This window comes from Hyperolius riggenbachi, chromosome 11, assembly GCF_040937935.1.
Source record: "Hyperolius riggenbachi isolate aHypRig1 chromosome 11, aHypRig1.pri, whole genome shotgun sequence".
Lineage (NCBI taxonomy): Eukaryota > Metazoa > Chordata > Amphibia > Anura > Hyperoliidae > Hyperolius > Hyperolius riggenbachi.
The window spans coordinates 130,753,422-130,769,233 of NC_090656.1; the positions used below are offsets into that span (position 1 = coordinate 130,753,422).

The 15,812-nt window shown below is 45.9% G+C and overlaps 1 protein-coding gene across 1 annotated transcript in view; it reads left to right on the forward strand.

Moving 5' to 3' along the window:
• Nucleotides 1-15,812, forward strand: part of LOC137539166 (lamin tail domain-containing protein 1-like) — a 201,067-nt gene that overhangs the window by 21,581 nt on the left and 163,674 nt on the right. The window lies entirely within an intron of this gene.

Sequence of the window (15,812 nt, forward strand, 5' to 3'; positions counted from 1 at the left end):
ACCCACTCTAATGCTTAGTCAGTCACTGGATGGGAGAATTAGGCAAGCCAAGTTCACTCAGATCCATAGGATGGATGTACAGTAATGGAGGTCCATGAACAGATAGGAGATATAAGGAGGAGGACCCTGCCCGAAGGCTTACAATCTAGAGGGAGAGGTAGGGACACGAAAGGTAGGGGACCAGAGTTCAGCTGCGGGTTTAGATAGAGTGACCAGATTTTTGTGGGCCCAACCTGGGACGGGGAGGGGGCGGCGGCGAAAAGTGGGGGGACTGAGGAGCGCGCAGTGACGAAGACTGGGGGCGGGGGGTTGTGTTGCGGCGGAAAAGGGGCGTGGCCATGACATTGTACGGGCGGAGCTAACGTTATGATGTAACAGCGAGGTATAAGAAAGCAGTGTTTACGCCATGATGTGGACAAACGAGACTTTGCATCATGGGTGTGCAGAAACTGTGTGATGCTAATAGTATACCGTAACCACAAAGCATCAAACATAGCCATCTATGACCATTAAGGGCTCTTTCACACCAGAGCCCACTTCTGGCGTTTTAACGCAAAGTCTATACTTTGCGTTAACCAAGGTAAAAGGAAAGTCCATAGACTTTCCTTTTACCTTTCACACCCGACGCTGCGTTTCTATACGTTGCGGTACGACACGTCCCGGCGCATTTTATCGTCGGGAATCGGCGCTTCCCCTTCGGGGTAATTAACTAGCACCGCCGCTACTCAGCGTCGCACCGGAGTTTCCCGACGACACGCCGCAACGCGTGCAGGAGCCGTTCTCCTGCACGCTTTTGGTGTGTAACGAACCTAAATAATTAATGCAGTAACAGTTACCCCGGACACCAGAAGATAAACGCAATGGGCAACATGTCAGCACAAAATAAACGCGATGCGGGCAACATGTCAGCACAAAATAACCGCAATGCGGGCAACATGTCAGTATAAAATCAATGCAATGCGGGCAACATGTCAGTATAAAATAAAACGCAATGCGGGCAACATGTCAATACAAAATAAACACAATGCGGGCAAACATGGCGGTATAAAATAAATGCAATGCGGGCAACATGTCAGTATAAAATAAACGCAATGCGGGCAAACATGTCAGTACAAAATAAATGCAATGGGGGCAAACATGTCAGTACAAAATAAACGCACTGCGGGCAAACATGTCAGCACAAAATAAATGCAATGCATGCAAACATGTCAGTACAAAATAAACGCAATGCGGGCAAACATGTCAGTACAAAATAAACGCAATGCGGGCAACATGTCAGTACAAAATAAACGCAATGGGGGCAAACATGTCAGTACAAAATAAACGCAATGCGGGCAAACATGTCAGTACAAAATAAACGCAATGCGGGCAAACATTTCACCAGAAAATGAACGCAATGCGGGCAAACATTTCACCAGAAAATAAACGCAATGCGGGCAAACATTTCACCAGAAAATTAACGCAATGCGGGCAAACATTTCATCAGAAAATAAACGCAATGGGAGCACATTTCACCTGGAAAAGAAAGCATTTACTCACCTGGAAGAAGTCTCCGACCTCTGGCGCGCTGCTCCCGGGACCACATTCCTCCTGCTCTTGTCTCCCGCGCTGACAGATCTTGCTGTAGCCCTGCTCGCCTGCCGGTGTCGGAACACCGGAAGACTAAGGAGGCTGGAGCGGGGCTGCGGGCAATGAACTGGCACGGCGTCTATAGATGCCACTGTCAGTTCATGAAGATAGAGTGGCCAGAGTCCCAAGGCCGGGACGTCCCGCTGCTGAAAGCGGGACGTTTCCCGGGACCTCATGCAGCCTGGGACAGCGGACCCCGAATCCGGGACGTGTCCCGGGCAATCCAGGACGTCTGGTCACTCTAGTTTAGAGCACTAGTGAGGGGGGGGGGGGGGGTAGGCCAGAGTGAAAAGGTGAGTTTTGAGGGCCTTCTTGAAGATGTTAGAGGAGGAAACCCCCTAATGGGGGGGAGGGGGGGAGTAGGCAGTTCCATAGTGTTGGAGCAGCTCTTGAGAAGTCCTGGAGGCGTGCATGGGATTGGGTGATGTGGCTGTCAGGTGACATTTATTGGAGGAGCGGAGTGAGCGGCCAGGTGTGTACCTCTAAGTAAGACTGGAAATGGGCAGGTTTTGTGGACAGATTTGTAGGCCAAACACAGTATCTTGAATCTGATTCTGGACTGGATAGGAAGCCAGTGGAGGGATTCACAGAGAGGAGCCGCCGTGGTGGAGCAATGGGAGGAGTGGATAATTCTGGCTGCCGCATTCATGACGTACTGCAGTGGTGGAATTCGGGTCATAGGGAGACTAGACAGAAAGGCATTGCAGTAGTCAAGCCGGGAAATTATGAGGGCATGGATGAGGAGTTTTGTGGTGACAGAGGTCAGGAAAGGGTGGATCTTGCAGATGTTACGGAGGTGGAAGTTGCAGAACTTTGTGAGGCTTTGGATGTGGGGGGGTGAAGGAGTGTGCGGAGTCTAGGGTGACACCCAGACAGCGGGCCTGAGAGGTAGGGCGAATGGTAGTGTGGTTAACAGTGAATATAATGGGTATTACAAAATCTTTTCTGTTACAGGTGTTAAAAGTGCATGAAGGTAGACATACAGCAGTGTTTTTTAACAGTTCACTGGTATAGTAAGTACCCCTTTTGAAAGCCTATGCTCCCAAAGTACCCCCTGGTATAGTAAAGATTATCTCAAGTACCCCTTGACACATATAGGTTTAAAAGAGGAGAATGATGGAGCGGTGGGCATGAGGAGAGCCTCCTAAACATGTCTAATGCTCTAAATTTGATATGTTTAATTAACTAACGCATCATCATATAAGACGCTTTGGCCTACAAGACGCACATAGCTTTAGAGGGAAAAAAATCAGGAAAAAATGGTGCAGGGACGTCTTATGGACCTTTTCCCTCTAAACTTTCTCTATCCAAGATACACTGCATGGCCACGTTAACCCTTGCTACACAACCACTGTCTTTCCGCTGCAAGTGTATGTGTGTGTGTGTGTTTTGGGGGTCAGAGCTCTAGTGATTTTAGTTCACACCTGCTGATCCGTGCAGGGAGAGACAGAGCTTTGCATTAAAGGGTTTACACTTTATAAAATAAGTACTCTTTAATAACTAACTACATAGTTTTCTACAGTTCTGTATTATGCCTGAAGAAGAAACCTAACATTTTGACAGCTTGAAAGAAAACTATGCATAGTTAGTCATTAAAGGAATAACCTGAATCAACATATGTTGGTATGACCATGGCAGATCTATTCCATGACTAACGCCGGACATACTGTACTTCACTCACTGAGACTTGGTGAAATCATAACGAACTCGTGTGGGCAAGAAAAATGGAAAAAACAGTGTCTTTTCTTTGGTGTTGACCTCATCCCTAGCAACATCCACATTCCTGTTTAGTTCCTCCCTGCTCCCTCCATCAATCTGAGCCTGTTGCTCCCTACAATGTCATGAAGTCACATGGTTAGTGTAGTAGTGATATGAGCCACATAACACGGGAGGATACACTTCTGTCCCTTCTGAAGCCACTCCAGCCTACAGTGTGTTTCAGAGCCTTCTGTGTATGGAAAGCTCAGCCTGCGGTGATGCTCTGAGAAGAAAAACATAGATATATTTTTTTCCCATTCATATGGTGCCTTTTTAATCATGTGTTTTTCCTCTGAGTCAACACTTTATTTACAGATGGCTGAATAGGTTAGCTCATTGTGTTCCCACAGCAATAGGTAGTGCTGTACTAGAAAGACAAACACTACTTATGAATAAACTGCTTGCAACGTCTATGTACTGTATCTGTTGCTGTGGGGACAGGTGAGATAACCGCGACTGGTAGAGTCCAATTAAATAAACTGCAAGTTTCCAAAGCTGGATAATTAAAAGCCGATCTGAACTTTAAATAGAATATGAGCAGTGGCGTAGCTAGGGAGCTGTGGGCCCCGATGCAAGTTTTACATTAGGCCCCCCAAGCACTCTATACACAACAATTGATACGTTGCACCAAAACCTGCCAATGGCAACTACAATGTCAGAGGTGCAAGAAGGGAATGGGGAGCAGTTTGTTAAATATTACTACTATTCAAAGTATCTATAGAAATTATTATTATGAACACAGGATCAATAGAGAGCTAATTCTGCAGTTGAGGGAGGGCCCCTCTGACCCAAGGGCCCCGATGCGGTCGCAACCTCTGTACCCCCTATTGCTACGCCCCTGAATATGAGAGCAACTCTGCATGGGATCCTGTAATGATCTGCTCAGCTGCCTGTGCAGGCAGGCAGCTTTTTGACCATTGTTTAGGTTTGCATGCTGCAGGACTCTGGAAAGGAGAGCTTCTGTCAGTTTTGCAGCTTGTGCTTGCTGAGGAATTTGCATACGTTGTCATGCAAATTGCCTAGCCACATTCATTGAAGGCATGTACTATAAGTACTATGTGTTTCCCACAATGCTTGGCTGGTCATAAGGATTCCTCCCTGTGAAACACTCCTGGAGGAGTGTCAGCCTTACTCTTTGTTTGAAGTTCAGCTTAGAGTAATTTCTGAAACTGCGCTAGGCAGGTTCCCCTAGTGCAGTTAGGATTGCTTATCTGTTTCGTTTGTTCTGTTGCGATTGTCCTGTCCCAGCGGTGGTCGACAGGAAATTGTTCTGATCTCTGTTCTTGGAGTATAGCTGGTGCAGCGGTTGCTACCAGCTATCTCTTCTGATCTGTCTCACTTGGATCGCACTAGCATCTTGCGCTAGTACTATGGATCCTTCTGTTCTGTCTTCCTGGATCGCGCTAGCCACTTTCGCTAGTGCTGTGGATCCTATCTCTCCCTTGTCCCTGTTTTCGTGTGTCTGTCTTGTCTGCTACGAACGCTTGCTGGAGGCTCGGTGAGGTAACCGTTAAGCAAGCGCTCGCGTCCTCTGTTACATGTTTGTCTGTCGATGGTTAGTTAGGCATGCTTGTCTCTATTGTGCTTATCACGTGGAGACCGCGCATGAACGCGTGCACTGTTGCGAATGAGTGCGGTGTTCGCGTTCAGTTAGCGTTTGTTGTTTTCCGTATCTCCTCATTGTATGATTTGCTGTGCCTTTGCTATCCTCGTATTCTGTTCTGATCTGCCTTGTGTCACTTTTGGCAATCGCCTTTCTTGCGGTTGCGTTTCTGTTTCGTATCTGCTGTTGTGTGTGCGCTGTCGCGGGGTGGCGACTAGATTGGCGCACACACATACAACCTGTCCCTTTGCTCGTTCTCATTCGCAATCGCTTCTCTTGCGATTGCGTTCTGCGCTTCGTACAATTCCTGTCTGGCATCTGTGGAGGTACAGAGGATTGGTTCCTCTGTACTCCTCAGCGCTATCTGCCGACAGGAATTTCCCTCTACGGGTGCGTAGCACCTTTTGCTGGGTTCCTGCAATTATACGCTTGTGGAGGATTTCCGCCGTATCAGCGCACGCGTTGTGCGCCGATCACGGAGAAAGTTCCACAATCATTACAGATCCTTAAAGCACAATGTTAATAAAATAATTATTTACAAAAATCGCATTATTAATAATTATTAAAGAAATCGCACATTTTTGAAAGTAAATAAAGAAAGCACCTGTTGCACCAATGAATAGCTCCTTAGCCATGTTTGTGCTTTGCCACTCTCCCTTCAGAGAATGAAAATCACAATCACTGAGAAAATGCTGCATGCAGCATTTTGCGATCCTTGCAGATCGCAAACGCTGCTCAAGCACTGCAGTAAAATTAATCCCATAGGATTACCAGTGTTACAGTGCTTTGCTGATCACCTTAAATATAGGGGGAGGGAGGGTAGTGAGGGCAGTCCAGTAGGTTTTCACAGTATGGGGCCCAGAAATTTCTAATGGCATCCCTGAAGCCACACCTCCTTTCTACAGACTGACGGATGTAATAGACTGTCAGCTAGCAGATAGGCATGGATACAGGCCCCTCCATAGCAACAGAACGCATTGTGAGGCTGTAGCCTTGCCGCACATCTGATCAGCACTTGGCCCTGAACTATTGTACGATGGATGGAGTCCCAATCCTTGCGAGGAACATTTTTTTGTTTGTGTGTATGCACCTTTAGTTTTTATCATATTCCCATCCAGAGGGCAGATAGTGTGGAGTCACCTGCCTGTTATAAAGAGGTTTGCTTAAAACACACCTGAACCCAAAGGGATTGGAGGCTGTCATATGTATTTCCTTTTTATACAATACAAATTGCCTGGTTGTCCTGCTGATCCTCTGCCTCAGATATTGACCCTGAATAAGCATACAGAAGAGATGTTTCTGACTGAAGTCTGACTTGATTAGCTGCACTACTGTTTCACGTGTGTATTTCAGAACCTACCGCAGCCAGAGAGATCAGCAGGACTGCCAGGCAACTGGTATTGGTTGAAAGGAAATAAATATGGCAGTCTTCATATACCTCCCATTTCAGGTGTCCTTTAATGGGATTTGCCTGATTATACATACTGTAGGGGTGGAGAGGAGAGTATTAACATTTGGTCCATAATGTCCTGTCGAGAGAAGGGAACTGAGAGCATTAGGTAGTCCTGGCATCAGTTGGCAAAAACTTTATAACTGACCCACTCCAGCACTGAAGAGGATGAAAGGTGGGTATTTGTTGGATTAAAGGTAAACAGAAAGCACCAGTCCTCTATCTAGGAGTGAATCTTCCTCTTTTATTCAATGTTTAGATAGTAAGCTCGCAAGGGCAGGGCTCTCTCCCCCTTTTGTGTCTTGGAAATCATTTTATGCATCATGTTACTTTTATCACTGTCATTACCACTTCTGTATTTTGTATTCTGTATGCTGTATCATTTTTTGTATTTTGTCACCAATTATGTATCTTGTATTTAGTGTACACCATTGTCTATATTATGTACCCCATGTTTGTTTCTTACTTTGTACAGCGCCACTGAATATGTTGGTGCTTTATAAATCATTAATAATAATGTTTCCAGACAGTTCATTCAGGCTCTGTATCTTTGGCTGCATGAATAGGGTTGGTGGAGGCGCTGTTGTCACCATGATCTCTCACTGAAACAGAGTGGCCATTCCATGTTTTACATGTAAATCAGTATTAAACCTTGCACTCAAAGCTTGCACTTGCAGCAACACATAACACACAGCAATACACACTGCCAATTAAAATGGAGGAGCTTAGTGCTTCAAAATGCTTCATCATTATCAAAATAAAGCCAAGCCACCTCGTCAAGGTTCCCTCCTCAGGATTGGTCCACTCCTACCAGCATACCAGTAGTCAATTCATGCATATAGCTTAAAAAGGAGACTGGGAGCAACTGTTTTACATGTGATACCGCATAGGGCTATCAGTTAGAGCTAGATATACTATGAGAAGTATAGGCGATAGGGATGAAGGAGTTAGTTTGGAATTTATTGTTAGAAGGTTATAGTTAGATAGCTTTGAATTTATTGTTAGAAAGCTATAGTTAGGTGTCAGAATGTGCTAAATGTTAAGGGGGAGATAGAAGTTAAATTCTGGAAGGGGTTAACGTTAAGAAGGGAAGATGGGGTTAGGTATCTGGCTGGAAGTGATTATTGTTAAGGGGTGTGGTTATCAGGAAGGGTGTTTATATTTAGGAGTAAGTTCCCACGCCGCCATCCTCAGCCTTCTCTGTTGCCGGTACCGGGTCCTGTAACTTTTGTCAGTCGCTGCCAGTCTGATGTAAGAGAAGTGCGCTCTTTACGTATCTCTCCAGAAGCTGCCAGGGAGATACGGAGAGGGCGTAGTTCTCTTGCGCAGACTGGCTGCAAATGACAGAAGTTACGGGACCCGGTACCGGCAACAGAGAAGGCTGAGGATGGCGGCGTGGTAGCGAATAGCGATCCGTGCGGATGGGGCTGGAGGAAGTCTCAGGTATGTATAAAACTTTGAGTAATCTTCAGCTCTGGCTTCCTTTACTTGAAGTACCTACTAATGAATGGTACAATGTACTGTACAATCTTACCATTTCTATGTAATAAAGGGACTACGCAACCTGAAGCATCCATTCCAAATATATTCAGTCTGTTTACCCTCCAACTACATAGTGCTGTGAATGATGGTGGGACTGAAAGCTGATAGGTCAAGTGGTTTGGTTCGGTATGCCCATGGGGTGGGGGAAAGCGTTGAGTGGGACAGGAATTAAAGGATAAGGCCCGGTTCACATTAGCGTTCGCTGTCCGGATTCGCCGGGCCGGATCCGGACCGTATACTGTACAAACGGAACGAACGTTCGGCATAGCAATGCAAAGTCTATGCGACCAGACACACGCGTCCGTTCCGTACGGACTGGAGCCGGACCGGATCCAGACACTGGACACTTTTCCAACATGCGCTATTTTTAAGGTCCGGATCATCCGGCCAACGCACCCGGACCGGAGCCTGACTGCACCGTCCGGCAATAGAAACCAATTGGAAACGGAAAGCACAGAACACACTGGCTATAAAAACCGGACGTTCTACCCCACTTCCTATGCGCTTTCTAGCGGCCATTTTGGATGGGGACACATGGGCACAGCATTTCTGGAGTGGAGCAGCAGTGACTTTGTGCTGGAGCTGTTTGGCAGTATGTCGGACGTGGAGGTGAGGCCCAACACAGCGAAGGCCATGATGCTACAGGTGCAGCTTCTGCTGACCTCCCAGACCCCAGGAATGTATATAGTGTGTATATCTCTTTAAAAAGACAGATCCGGATCACAGCCGTATTCATACCTGATTGAAAACGTATGCAAACGAACCGGATCCGGACAGGAACCGTCATCCGGTCCGTTTTTTTCCCAAAAACGCAAGTGTGAATGGGGCCTTAAAGAGAGCATGGAGGAAAAAAAGAGAGTGCAGAGATGGAAGTGGTAGCGTCTGGATGATGTGGAGGTATGAAGCCAACGAGGAACAGACGATGTTCCATGGAACAATTGGGTGTGAAAGGGGAGGGTGTGTCTGGAGTTAGAAATAGTCAATGAGATCGTAATGTTTTGGGCTTGCATGCAAATTTGTATGCAGTTTGGAATTGGTCTGATCCAAATCAGATGGAAGTGCATTTCATTAGACCAGTTCCAAGCTACATACAGTTTACAGAAAAATTGCATGCAAGCAGGACAAATAGCATTTTATTGACCACCTCTATCTGTGGGTGAGGACAGTAAAGGTGTGTGGTAACTTACTCTGCTCAGAAGGGCATCCCTTTAATATATTAGAAGAGTCTGACTGTAAACGGGTACTGGTAAGGGGGTCCAAAGGACACCATAGCCCTTCACTATTTTCTCCTCCAAATCTACAGTAAGAACAGGTTTCCTGGGGTGACTCGGCAGTTTGTATTGCAGCTGCCTTCTTATAATATTATCTCTTGATGTTTCCCATTTTAAGAATGATTTTTCTGTAACAAAAAGTTAATTGTCAGTAGATTTAAATGTCCTTGTCATGTTTAACACACTGATACTGGCGGTGTCTCTCATAAAACGTATTACTCACATGATGGCTTGTGATGTTTTTATTTATTCATTAGTCTCTTGTGTTCACAACGCTGTTGTATTTGTTTTAATAGGCATTTACTATGCTATGCTTGGCGATCTTTAAGCATTCCTCTGGATATTAATAATAGAATGTGTTACGTGAACCTGTGAACACAGAAATATGAAAGCTGAAGTTGCTGTTTCTTTTTATTTTTTATTATTTTTTTAATAGCACTGGTTTAGAGGCTCGATTATAAGTCACCCCAACCATTACAGTGCCACCAGTTATGGTGATCTACTATTATTATTATAAAGCTTTCTTTATAACCTCTCCCCCCCCCCCCCACTATAGTGCCCTCCCTCCACTATAGTGCTGCCCCTTATAACACCCTCTACTATAGTGCTCATCATATAGTACCCTCTGCTAAGGTGCATCCTTTATATTGTCCCCCTTGAATTGCTCTCTGCTATAGTGCTCCCTTTTAAACTATGTACTTTATAGTACACTCTGTTATGCTCAGCTTAGAGCCTGCTTCACTGCTCTCCCATTATTATCTACCTTAGAGTGCACTCTGCGTAACCTCCTTGGTGGTTATCACCAGTGAGGCTCTTGGTGGAAAAAACAAGCCAGGAGCGGTAACCACAAGCTTGACTCATGGTAGCCGCTGGCAAGACTGTGCAGAGCATAGCACGCAGCGGGCATTTTAACTCACCTCCCCCAGGATCCAGATGCCGGCAGCATGCATCCCTCGGGTGAGATCGCCTATGTCATCATAGGGTTACAGCGCCACCGGGAGGACGGAGGCTGAGCTGCTCAGATGAGTAAGTGCTGAGCTGCTGCAGATCTCTCTGCAATGTGATTTTTCCCCTGCGGCTGCTGGAGAGATACGTAAATAGCGCACTTCATTTGCGTCAGACTGGCCACGACTGGAGTTAGTTACGAGACCCGATAACGGCGCAAGAGAAGACAGAGGATGGCGGCGTGAGAGCGATCCATGCAGATGGGGCTGGAGGAAGCCCCAAGTATGTATAAAACTTTTAGTTTACATCAGCTCTGGTTTCCTTTAAGCACCAGAAAGTCAAGGGAAGTCATCATTGGGACAGATCATCTGAACACTGATCTTTCTGAACTACCCCCTGTGAGTGACAGACAAATAGGAAAAAGGTAATTTATGGTGCAATTTACTCTGGGATAAACATACTTTTTTGTGTTATCCATCCTTTAATTAACAATTTTAATTTATTATGCCCAGCAGCAGAGTGCAGGAAATTCATCATGTCTGATTTCCGTTACAAGCACTGTAGTGGAGTGTAGTCTGTATAGACTTCTGTTGTGTCTGTTGGCATATATAGCATATGCGATGTCCATAAAAGTCGTAAAGCAGGGACCTTGCATTCTTGTTCCGCAACGCATATATTGACAATAGACATGTCTTAAGAGATCCTATAGATCGACATGACTGTTCACTCTCAACTAAAAATTGTATAATTTTAGGTATTGTGTGAACGTAGCCTGTGGCCCAGAGACTAATCAGGGAAAGTATAAGCTTTTTGGTTTTCCAGAATGCACTGATGTCTTATCCAATCAGCTTTGTGCAGTTTATCTAGTGTTTGTCATGTAGCCAGCAACCAATGCTTTCCTGCAAACCTATTGTCCTAAAATCCTCCAACCTGCCCTGTCTTGAATCTGGTAACCTGACGTTGTATTTTGTCCTTGAACCTGAAATCCTAATTTTGTCTACTGCCTTGATCCTGAATCATCTTGTTTATCTGTCTGACCTCAGCCTGGGACTGGACTCTATTTGCAGCCAGCCTTGACCTCTGGATTGGAGTATTAGGAACTCCATTTATGACGATTGAGCACAGGAACTGTGTTCAGTGGTTGATCACAGGCTCTGTGGTGGCTTTTAGAGATGGCCCGAACAGTTCGCCGGCGAACAGTTCCCGGCGAACTTCCGTGGTTCGCGATCGCGGAGAACCGCAAACTTTTCCAGAAGTTTGGTTCGCCCCCATAATGCACCATTAGGGTCAACTTTGACCCTCTACATCACAGTCAGCAGGCACATTGTCACTGTGCCTGTCCGCTACCTGTCTGTGTGTGACAGGTGCACATTGTAATACCGAGTACTGCATATACCTACCTATCTGTTGTTCACAGTGCACCCACCTACCTACGTGAGCGCACGCAGTGTAATTGTGCCTGTCTGCTACCTGTCTGTGTGTGACAGGTGCATATTGTAATACCCAGTACTGCATATACCTACCTACCTACCTGTTGTTCACAGTGCACCCACCTACCTACGTGAGCGCACGCAGTGTCATTGTGCCTGTCTGCTACCTGTCTGTGTGTGACAGGTGCATATTGTAATACCCAGTACTGCATATACCTACCTACCTATCTGTTGTTCACAGTGCACCCACCTACCTATGTGAGCGCACGCAGTGTCATTGTGCCTGTCCGCTACCTGTCTGTGTGTGACAAATGCACGTTGTAATACCCATCACTGCATATACCTACCTGTTGTGTTCAGTGCACCCACCTCATCACTGAATATACCTAACTGTTGGGATCAGTGCACCCACCTACCTACGTGAGTGCACGCAGTGTGATATACCACTCCATGCATACCTGTTAGCTGCACCTGTGTGAATGCACATTGTATTAGTCAAGTCAGTGCATACCTTTCACTTCATCCCCCCCGATATGGAAACAACGGACAAAACAGGCCGAGGCAGACCCAGAGGAAGGCCACCCGGCAGGTCTGTGCGAGGTCGTGTTGATGTGATTTCGTGCAGCCCTCGACCAAAATACAGTGCTCAAAAGAAGGCACGTCACATCAACTCCCAAGATTGTCAGGATGTGTTGGACTATTTAACACAGAACACCTCATCTTCCGCAGCCACCAGTGCTACTACAAGCACCTGTAATGAACGCTGGAGAGGCAGCTGCGGGGAATAGCGCTACTACCACAGCTGCCTCCAGCCCCCTGTTTAGCAGCATGTCTGGGCCTTAGGCGTCTAGCACGTCGAGGATGGAACTGTCAGTTGCACATAGGGTTGCCTTGTCACACGCGCGCATAGACGGGACCTTAATGCGGGGAGGAGGCGCGTCAGCTGACTGGCTGGTCGGCTGATGTCAGAGGAGACGCTCGCCGCTCCTCATTGGATGATCGCTGGGGGCGTGCCTGGAGGGTCTCCTCTGCTTCATAAGCCGTACTGTGTCACTCACAACTTGTCTGCTGTTGCGAATACTTCGTGTTAGCGCTCAGACCCTTAGATAGTTCCGGTGTGCTTTGATCCGGGAGGAAACCGGGGATTTCACACAAGGTAGGAATCGTTTGATAGCCTTAATCATAATCTTACTGTATATTATTTGTGTATGACTCTGGCTTGTTCTGACCTCTCTCTTAGGCTGCATTTCCACTTGTGTGGTGCGAATCCCCGCGGTAAAAATTTGCATGAAAATTCGCATACCCAAACCTCATGCGAATTTCCTATTAAATACATTGTATGCGATTCGCATAGCGGTATGTGATATGCGAAATCTGATGGCTCTGCCATGCGAATTTTTCTGCACAGAAAAACTCAAAGGAATCCTGACAAGTGGAAACAGTCCCATTCACTTGTATTGCTATGCGAATTTGCATGCGGAAAAACGCATGCGAATTCGCGATAGTGGAAATGGGCCCTAAGTGATTCTGTACCTCTGCTCATCTGATCCTGTTGCCAACCCTGCCTGGTTATATCTTTCTGACTCTGCCTCCCGATTCTGTACTGCATCTGTCTGTCTGTTGACCCCGATCTGTCTGACTACTCTACTCTCACCAGAGGGCCCTTGTCTCTGGTGAGAGGCATTATACTGATTGTACCCACCAGCCCCTCTGGTGAGGTGTTGCTCTTATCAGTATTACTGTTGCACCAAACATTTGTTGTCACATCAGCTTCTGATATACCAGTATTATAGGTGATTCTGCAGATCACCTTATAATCAGGTATATATCTGCATTATAGGTGATACTGCAGATCACCTAATAATCAGAATTCTGTCGCTTGCTGACACAAATCATTACAGAACAGCAGACCAAAATGTCTATGGACGCACTGGGTAAACAGGTTGAGGCCTTGACCGTGGCGGTAAATGACTTAACCATGGTGGTCAATACCCAACAGACTCAGATCACCCAGCTATCTGGAGTGGTTCACACCCTCCAGACTGCAATTGTACCAGTGCAGTCCCCTTCAGTTGTAAAACCCAGAATGCCAATGCCTGGAAAATTTTCTGGGCATACATCTGATTTTCAGAATTTTAGACATCGCTGTTTGTCATATTTTGAGATGAGACCTATTTCCTCAGGGACTGAAAGTCAGAAGATCACCTTCATTAAAACTTTGTTATCAGGGGATTCACAGACATGGGCTTACAGTCTTCCTAGTGGTCATGAGGCATTATCATCAGTTCAGAATTTTTTCAAATCCATGGCTATCATATATGACGATCTAGATATCGCAATGACTGCGGAACGGAAACGTAAAAATCTCAGGCAAGGGCAGAACACTGCTGAGACCTATGCTGCTGAGTTTAGACGGTGGGCGGTATCAGCTAGGTGGGGTCAATTTGCCTTGTTAGACTGTTTCTTATCTGGTCTATCTGATCCCATTGTGGATGTAATGCTAAGCCATCCTGAACCTAAGACGGTAGACGATGCGATCTCACTTGCAGTAAGAATAGATCGCCGTATCCGTTATCAAAAACAAACACGTGGTAAACACTCTGTGAGGTCAGTTCCCGTCACCTCTTCTACCTCTTCTCCTCCTCAGGATGAACCGATGCAGATCGGACATTCTAAGTTGTCAGAGGTCGAGAAAAATCGGAGACGGTCAGAGGGGCTCTGTCTATATTCTGCGGAAAAAGGCCATATAGTACAAAACTGTCCTAAAAAGGCGGAAAACTCTTCCGCCTAGGAGAAGCTAGAGGTACTACCCTAGGCGAGCCAGTGTTACCTCTACTTGATAACCGGTTACTGCTCCCTTGTTCTATTTCCTGGGAGAATCAAGTCCAGTCTACCCAGGCATTTATAGACTTGGGTTCAGCCACCAATTTTATAGATTATAATTTTGTTAAGAAATTGGGGATTCCTTTGATTCCGCTAGACAGACAGATTGTCCTCACTGCAGTGGATGATTCTCCACTTCAAGGGAGTCATCCTCTGTCTCAAACCCCGAATCTGTTGTGTCATGTGGGGGTATTGCACCGAGAACAAATACAATTTTTTTGTACTTAAAATGGCCACTTCTATTGTGACTCTGGGGATGCCGTGGTTGCAAAAGCATTCTCCTCAGATAGATTGGAGTTCCAGTCAGTTGCTTAGCTGGTCCTCCTTCTGCCATTATCATTGTATGGAGAAAGTTGCTATTTGCACCACCAAAATTCAAGTAGAAGGGTTACCTGCACAATACGCAGAATTTTCTAATGTCTTTTGTCCCAAGTCGGCTGATAAACTTCCTCCACACAGAAGTTTTGACTGCCCCATTGAGTTACGCTCTGGTTGTATCAGAGGTCACTTGTATAATCTATCTGCTCCTGAAAAACTTGCCATGCAGAATTACATTAAAGAAAACCTTGCCAAAGGGTTTATCCGTCCCTCTAGGTCTCCGGCTGGAGCAGGGTTTTTTTTTGTTCAGAAAAAAGACGGTGGGCTTCGCCCCCTGCATAGATTATCAAGAACTGAATAAAATTACTGTAAAGAATCGTTACCCACTCCCTCTGATTGATGATTTGTTCTCCCAGGTGACTAATGCTAGTATTTTCTCTAAACTCAATTTGAGAGGAGCATACAACCTGGTACGCATAAGGGAGGGTGATGAATGGAAGACAGCGTTTAACACGCCCGACGGGCACTATGGAAACCTGGTCATGCCCTTCGGGTTGTGTAACGCTCCAGCCGTTTTCCAGGAGTTAGTCAATGAGATTTTTCGAGAGGTTTTGGGACGATTTGTATTGGTATATCTGGACGATATACTGATTTTTTCACCCAACTTAGCTAAACACAGGGAGCATGTGAAGTTTGTTCTGGAAAAACTGAGACAGAACTCCCTATATGCAAAGATTGAGAAATGTCTTTTTGAAGTGTCGGAGGTTCCTTTCTTGAGGTATATCATTTCGACCTCAGGACTCTCCATGGACCCCAAGAAAGTTACTGCCATTAAGGAGTGGCCACAGCCCATGGGGCTGAAAGCACTCCGAAGATTTCTTGGCTTCGCCAATTATTATAGAAAATGTATCAAGGGATTTTCTTCTGTAGTGTCACCTCTTACCAATATCACTAAAAAGGGAGCTGACACTTATAATTGGTCA